The sequence below is a fragment of the Mangifera indica genome, chromosome 8 (assembly GCF_011075055.1).
Source record: "Mangifera indica cultivar Alphonso chromosome 8, CATAS_Mindica_2.1, whole genome shotgun sequence".
NCBI classification, from domain to species: domain Eukaryota; kingdom Viridiplantae; phylum Streptophyta; class Magnoliopsida; order Sapindales; family Anacardiaceae; genus Mangifera; species Mangifera indica.
This window is the reverse complement of record NC_058144.1, coordinates 283,399-292,713: the sequence shown is the minus strand read 5'-3', so window position 1 is coordinate 292,713 and position 9,315 is coordinate 283,399.

Sequence of the window (9,315 nt, the reverse complement as noted above, 5' to 3'; positions counted from 1 at the left end):
ATCAGTCAGGAGGAAGACAGTTTATTGCTAGTCATATCTATCGAAGTCTAGCGTAATTTTATATCATTAACAAGGGATCTTCTATAAGATCAAATTCAAAGTATAAAGGCAAAAATTTAGGAATCAGCCAATAGTAAAGTTTGTATATGAAACGGTAAAATTGAGATGAACAAATTGGAGTGATGGGAACCTTACCAGCTGGTGCAGAATCCACTCCAGATTGCAGTGCAGATGAAGGAAATTGCCAATACTATATCCATCCAAGTCAATTTGAAACTTCAACGTCTAATTAATCTCCGAATATTCAGAGTCACTACCAAACTTGAACAATGCAGTTGAAGTTATTTATACATGAGGTTGAAGTCAAAAGAAAATCATAAACAAATTCAAAGAAAAAGACATCAAAACTAAACCAAAGATATTATTTAGTGGCTTTTTTTTTTTTTTTGTAAATTTTAGTGGCATTTATAAATGTCGCTATAACTTTTATTAGTATTTGGACAAATGCCGTTGAATGTTGTATCACTATAAGTTTTAACGGTAATTATTTGCAATATTGGTATTAAAAACTACGAAATAATTGTCATTAAAAACTTATCAACATAGTGATAATTATTTATGATATTTACAATTGTCACAAAAGTTTATTTATTTATTTTTAACATACCTTATACTGAAATTTACAATTGTCACTAAAACCTCAAAAATAATTGATCAAAATTTGTACACAAAAGTAGATGAATGAAAAACGAAACTTTATAACTTTCATATTATGTACCTAAAAAAAAAGAGGGAGAAAAAAATTAATGTTAGAAGAATATAATTAAAACAATTATTTCATACTATAACTCAAAATTTTCAAAATAAAAAACTACTTATCAATTTAAAACAATATCAAGCATATCAAAAAAACATAAATATAATCAAAATATAGAAATTTAGACCTACCTAAGATTAAAAAACAATTAGAATGGAAAAAAACCAAATTAAAATCAAACAAAAATCAACAAAATAAAAATAAAAAGAAGAGTCATCAAACAAGTTACTAGTAATGTATACTAACAAACTATTAGATCTTGCAAAACCATAACATTACCCCAAAGTAAAAAAAAAGATAATAAAAATGATCTCAACTAACAGAATAAAGATCTTAAAATATAGAAATGTTATATAAATTAAAGGCCAAAGGACTATTTCCCACCCAAAGTATGCGTTTTTCTCAAGTTTCCCTCTATTAACTTTGAAAATACCATTTACCCACCCATGAGCTGTTAAATTTAATGGAACTCTAATCCTTGAAAAATTTATCTTATTTTCCCCCATAAAATTTCAAAACTAACAAATTTTCCCAATCCAAGTTTTAAAAAATAGCGTTTTCCCCCTTAGGGTTTTCAATTTTTCAGAGTTAGTTTTCGGCGCCGTTTCTTTCTCTCCAACTACCTCCAGGGGACTCCTCTTCCTCTTCGGCGCAGCCTCCTTCCGACGATTATGCTAGGCACGATCATCGAATCGTCTTTGTCGAGACGAAGATGAGGTCTTCGTCAAAGAGGAGTCTTCGTCGTCGACGAAGACCTCGTCTTCGTCTCTGGATGAAGACGATTCGTCTTCATGGACGACAGTTCCCAGGACAACCATTAGAAGGAGGCTGCACCGGAGAGGAAGAAGAGTCGCCTGGAGGTCGTCTGAGAAGAAGAAACGACGTCGAAAAACTAACTCAGAAAATTGAAAACCCTAAGGGGGAAAACGCCATTTTTTAAAACTTAGGTTGGAAAAAATTGTTAGTTTTTAGGGTTTGAGAGGGAAAATAGAATCAAATTTAAGTTTATTTTTAATAATATAGACAAAATGACGGTTTTACTCTTGAAATCGTTAATTTTAACAGGTCACGAGTAAGTAAATGATATTTTCAAAGGAAATAGGGGGAAACTTGAGAAAAGCGCATACTTTGGTTGGGAAATAGTCCTTTGGCCTAAATTAAAACTCAAACTTGAAAAAAAAAAAAAAAAACTAAGTTTCATAACTTGCACAAAACCCTAAAATTTGTGGAACCAATCAAACTTATAAAATAAAAAAGTAAATTTTTTTATTAAAATTAATTGAAAATCAATTGAAACCATAGTTTTTCTCTCTTATGCAATTTATCTTAAGAAACCAAGAAAGCAATAATTTTCTTCTTAAAACAATATCTCTGAAATAAATTAAATCAAAACTTTATCTCTATTATTCAATGATAATTATTTAAAAAAAGGCAGAAATTTATGTCAATATATCATTTTTAAATTAATATAATAAGAAAGTATTTTTATAGTAACAATTATTATAAATGTCACAATAAATTATCATAATTTTTAGTAGCTTTTAATATGAATGTCATAACAAAAATACAACCAGTTATTTTTATAGCGTCAATTATAATAAATGTCATAATAAGTTATTAATTTTTTGACTTATTATATTTTTTGGTGATTTTTCATCAAATGCCACCAAAAAAAAAAAATGCCAATAAATGTTATTTTTGTTGTAGTGGAAAAATCTAGCTTTCATATACTATTGCAGTCAATTTCTACCTTATTTTTGCTCTTTCAATCAAATATATAATCTACAACAGGACCCATTTAAGTTTGGCTTACATCAAAAGATGTAGTGGCATAACAAACCCAAGTTGATCTCAATAGTGGTTGACTCAATTAAGAGGAGTTGGTGAGTTCAAGCTCTTGCTCAAACTCGAGATAAGATTATATTTTCACCTTTAAATTTTTAAAGTATTACATTTATATTATATAACTTATTTATTCATTAATTATTCATTATATTTAAATTAAGTAAAAAAATGAGATTTTAAAATTGTAAGTCTAAGATTCAAATTTTTTTTAGATTTATTGGTATTTTATTTTAGTTGAATTGTGAACTTACAATCTCATTGAGTTAACCATCATAAATTTAAGTTTATTTTAATATTTGTGTCAAATCAAATAATAATATGTTATTATATAATTGTATATGATTTTATTTTTAATACAAAATTAGGTGAGAAATAAATTTATGGGGGGATGGGAGTCAAAGTAATTCAGGTAAAGTTTGAAATCAAGAACCATGGGAGATAGATCATTTGTTAGAGGGGGAAGGACTTGGCATGGTAATCAATGGCTCAATAATAAATGGCAGTAGTTCAAATCTAAGTCAACTCTACTTGCATGTACGCCTGTGCCGTAACGTGTTGTATGTAATTACTACGGCCAGAGTTGTGGCCAGTGGTGGTCCCTTCGTGGCTGCTTTCAGATTTGAAAGTAAGACCCAACGAGAAGCCATGCTTATATGTATTAAAAATCAGGTTGCACGGTAAGTAAAAATATTAAAGTTAAAAAAAAAAAAAAAAAAAACAATGCAGTTATGAATAAACCCTAGACCCTAGTTATATATGAAGGCGATGGGGGTAGTCATGCCGGTGCACCGGATTTCTTACTACAAAAAATATGTAGGTAGAAACAGACAGAATGAGATGATAAGTAAGGAAAGTAGCTAGCCCGAGCCCCCACCTAAAACAATGAATTAAAATTACTGTACCATGCACCTAAACACAGAACAAAATATTCATTAGTTATCACCAAATCTACTTGCATGCTGAACCTGTCATCTTGAATTGAAGGAAAATAGTTCAAGATCTATCATTCCAAAAGCTAACTATTGAAGAGCAAGTTGTACCATGTCTCAATTTCATCATTTTCCTCTTGTCTTCTCTTCTAGTGATATCTCCAACAAATTCAAACTAATCATTATAAATTCAAGACAAGCTTAGGCCAGTGTATATTCATACTCCATACATAGAGATAAGCTAGATGAAGCCCTAGTAATCCTTCCTAAGTGGAAGAATAATATTTATAGAGCTGTAATTTTGTCAAAGCTGTTCGTTAATTTGGTGCTATTATAATCTATGTCATCTACAATAAAACTCAATGAAGATAACATTTGTAACTGCATCTCTAACTTTTGTTCAACTTATCCAAGTCATAAAAATGATTATATCACTTTCCACTTGTTGAGTGGCATGGTTTGTTGAAAAAGATTAGGAGCCCAAAACTATTGGGGCAAATTTGAATATCAATCTTCGTTCTAATAAGTCGATTAGGATTATTGATTAGTCTCGATAAATCTATTGAAAGAGAAATTGATAGTAGTTACACGGAGAGTTCAATCTTTTTATTATGTGAAACTTATAAGTCAATCTTGAGTTGAGTTGATAGACATAATCAATGTCACGTCTTATAGTGCAATATCATCATTACATGAGCAGCAATGAGTATACAAAGTTATTGTCATGGTGAAATCAAGGGTGATGAGTTGCTTCAAACAAGAGTGGAGTCAGCCATGTGTGATGTACTAAATTAAAAAGGGAATAACCTGCTTTCTTAATATGAAAATAGTTGTACTGTGAGATTCTTTTCCGAGATCGTGGCCAATTATTTTATTTTATATATTACATCATCATCATCATCATCATTGGTCCGTCCCCTGGTGGGTTGGTTTTGAACTAACCAAACCAAGCAGCCGCCAAGTTCATCAGCATAAAGCTTGGGACTGCTGGCACAGAGATATTCAATTCGTCCACACCAATCATTGAAGAATATTTATTGAATTAGATCATACGGGGATCAACTTATTATTCTACAAAATATATATATTACTTCATAAATGGGAGCTATTTAGATATGAGTCATTTAAGTTCAAATTGAAAGTGATGAAATCCAACATAAAATTATTTTTTTTTTATAATCTGGAAATTGATTATTTAAATTCAAACTTGAATAAATTTTTTCTGGCCAGTAAAGATTATTTTCATCGGTTCATGCATCTCCTTCCTTCTGAACTATTTTCCTTCAATTCAAGATGACAGGTTCAGCATGCAATTCAATTCAATTCAATTTTATTTTCATCGGTTCATGCATCTCCTCCTGATTCTCTGTTTTGTAACTTGGGTCTAAATTTGCGGATTAATCATTTTGTTAATCATTAAAATTGTACTCCATAATAAGGCCCATCAATCAGGGCATTTGTACAGTAACTCCACTAATCCCTCCATGTGTTTCACATCACTCATTCTTTCCTTGGAAATTCCATGTTTTTCTTGCGCCAAATGGGCTGAGAGACTGTCCCGAAATATAAAACAGATTGTCAGCAATATTATATAATATATATAAATTAAATTAGAAAATTAGACTTTTCAATTAAATCATCTCAGTCTCAGAGATATAATAGTCTTGGATAATGTTACGTGCGGGAATTTGCACCAATGTATTTAGGGAAACAATTACAAAACGTAATTGAAAATAATCAAAATTTCCTCAGAAATTAAAGCTTTCAATTTTCAAGAATTGAAGACTTAAAATGCTTCGAAAGAAACACGTATCCATCTTGCTCCTTTGTTATATTGCCGGAAAAATAAGAAAAATCCTTCTTTTCAGCTAGGAAGGAGGGATATATTTGTAATTTAGGTAACACAAGAGATTCAGATTAGATTAGATCAGATCAGATTAGATTAGATTAGATAAGAAATCAAATATAGAAGAAGAAATCTGACCACCGGTACCGCTTTTGATGGCGAACATGGCCTAACTCTCAGTACTCTTTATGTATGTGTTCATATCTCAACATCATTGATCTTTTGACTTGAGGGAAACAGTAATATTTCATATGGGTATGGATATTAAACTGTGCATAAATCAAGCTGAAACTCCTGGTTAAAATGGCTAAAATTAATACATGAACCAAAAAATAAAAAAAATAAAAGTTTTGGGTCCCAAGCATTATCACAGGTAAAGAAATAACTGGTACCCACACCATATTATCTCCAAATCTTCGTGGGGATTTTGGCTCACTCAAGAGAAAAACAAAAAGGTTGGAAGTATAGTGGTTTGGAGTTTGGATTAAAATGCAAAATATGTGATGAAAATGCCAAAAGTCACATCATATATTAGAGGAAAATAACAAGCCTCATCTGAAAAATATTGTACTTGGAAGTTCCGATATTCTCCCTTAGCCATCATGGTGGGACTATATATAATTCTTGCTCGTTTTCATGTTTGTCACGTGCATGTCGTGTCTCAGCTTGCTTGCGATGTGCTTCACTCCTTTTCTGTGATTTGCGTGATGTATCGTTCGGTATTACCTAGCTTGGTCTGGTTGATGGTAAGTTCAACAGAGTTAAACCTTGGCCTGATGCAAATGAAATTGTAAGTGAATGGTGTTTGAGCTTTCAACTTTATAAAACAACAAAATGTTAGAGACAAATGATCATCAGGCTGATATCGATGACAACCCAAAATCTAGTTAGAGAAATGGCGGAGTCCAATGTCATACCAATAATGCATTGTTAGAGTCACCATGTGTGTTGCACTATTGAAATTGGGATATTATTACCAATTTTATCGTCTTATCCCGGCACACCATGTCACACTAGTGAAGGCACATATGTCAAAGTCAATCCTATCTTATCACTTTGCTGTGACATCCTATTCGGCCACCAGACGAGGTGTCTCAAGTCACTAGACCCCAAGCATAAAACACATACAATTTTCTTAGTATGCCAAATAGAATTCAAGTCGAGAGCATCTATATACTTCAGCGCTCCAAACACTACTATTATAGTCATTCTTAAAGGCTCAATCAACCTTGGGAGAATTATATCCCAAAAACTGACTCTTAAGATTAGGAGTCCAAAACCATATAAAAATTACAACAGAAACATATGGCATAAGATCTAAATCTCATATATTTATATTGTGGGATTGTAACATGTTAATTCATACCTAAAAAACATCGTCCTCTGAAATGATTGTGGAGAGGAAATATTCTTTTTTAATAGGGTGTTTCCCATAACAAATCCAATGTAGACAAAGACTAACAGGAACGTTCAATAAGTTTTTACTTTATATATAATTTGACCAAAAAAAAAAAAAAAAGAGAGAGAGAGAGAATTGTGTGGACTGTCTCATTTCTTGTATGCAAGAGAATCGAAGCAAAAGAGTGCTTTAATTTTTATCAAAGGTATCTAGAGAGGGAGGAACTTTACTTACCAACTTTATCCAGACAATTGCCAAATTATTTTGCGTTTTATTTATTTCTTTATTATTTTTTTTCATACCACATCTCTGAAAAATATGAGTACAATTTTTTTCCTTGTAATCAATAGTGAATATACTAGTGATCCAGATGAATTTGATTTTAGCAAAATCACATCAAAGATTGTGCTATTTGACTAGAATGTATTGAGATGGTATGATTCTAATTGAATCGCACCATTTTGGTCAATTATAATTCGAATCTCATCGTTCTGATGTGATTTCATCTTAATTGCATTTAGATAGGAAGACTCTAACCATGATTGCACCATTGTAGTGTAGTTCCAACTTAATATTTGCATGGAGATGGTACAACTATAGTTGGAATCACATTGATTTTGATGGGATTCCAGTCAAATCACAAAGGATAGTGCAATTCACTTGGAGTTTTATACGATTTAGTTGAAATCTCAATATAATAATTGAAATCCAACTGTAATTTCAATTATAATCAATACGATTATTAGTGAGATTGATCGAGGTTAGGGTTAGAGTTTTATTTTTTCAATTAAAGATAGAGATTTAAGTAGTATTATTTAGTTAATAAAAAATATGATTTGTTTGTATTTTACAATTATAAATATTAGGCCAAAAGACTTATTCCCACCCAACGTATAGTGAATTCCCAAATTCTCATCCACCAACTTTTAAACACTTACTCATAGTTTAGAAAACTAACACCTACCTTTCAAAATTAAGATAAGATTAAGGCTAAAATCGTCATTTAATAATAATGTTTAACATTTATATCATTGTACCCCCTTAATTTGAAAAACTAACAATATTGCCCAAAATTAAGTTTTGAAAAGTGACATTTTCCCCCTACCTAAGGTTTCCAATTTCACCGGTGAATTTTTTACCAACAATGGCTGATCTCTCTCTCTCCCGGTGTTGTCACTCCCTCCGGTGTTCAATATTAGACCGACAATGTCTAGTTTCGACGAAATCCAAACGAAGAGTCCAAACTCTTCGTCTAGATCTTTGTTGTCACGACGAAGTCAGTTTCGTCTGGACGACGACGATGATCCAGATAAGGAGATCGGTCTCTTCTAGACAGTCATTGTCGTCCAAACTAAGCAGACTTCGTCGTCTAGACGACGAAAATCCAGAATAAGAGTTTCGACTCTTCGTCTGGATTTTGTTGAATTTAGATATCGTCAATCCAATATTGAACACCGGGGGGAGAGACGATATCGGGAAGAAGAGAGATCGGCCATCGTTGGCCAGAAATTCATCGACAAAATTGGAAACCCTAGGTAGGGGGTAAAATATCACTTTTTAAAACTTAATTTTGGGTGAAATTGTTAGTTTTTCAAATTAAAGGGGTAAAATGATATAAATGTTAAATATTTTTGTTAAATGATAATTTTACCCTTAATTTTATCTTAATTTTGGAGGGTAGGTGTTAATTTTTCAAACCATGGGTGGGTGTTTGTGTTTTTAAAAATTGATGGGTGGGAATTGAGAATTCAGTATACCTTGGGTGGGAATAAGTCTTTTGGCCATAAATATTATTCATTTTATAATATTTGTATGTTTTACTAATTATCTAAAATATCTCGAGCGTTTAAAATTAACATTTGATTTTTTGACTCAAGGTTATAAAAAAATGTCTATAAAAGTTTTAAGGTGAGAAAGTGTTATTAAGACAAAAAGTAAATGGAAAATAATATGTTTACCCCAAAAAGGGGACACTACTACAACACCAATAGAGTTGAATAAAATAACACTTAGCATAAATTTCAAAAACTAACAAAAACACCCTAGAATTATCCATATACTTTAAAGGGGGTATTTGGTTAGAGTTTTATAAAAATTACTCTGATAATTTATCATTTATTACTTATATTATTAGTAATAAAAAATTATGATATGTGATAGATAATATAATTTAAGTAAAATAATATACTAGTATTATTTTATTACTTCTAATTAAACACAATAATTATTTATGTCTATCAATTTTTATCGAAGTATATAAAATATAATAATAATTTATACCCAATAAAATAATCTATCAATTTTAATAATAAAATATTACCCAACCTAAATACCCCTAAAAGGTATCATTTTAGTTTACTTATGTTAATCTAATAATTCCATTATTGATTGTAGATTATTGAATCAAAGAATAGCCTGTGTCTTGATCGACGCCAATTCCATTAGTTTTTTTTTTTTTTTCAATTCAATTTTATTTATC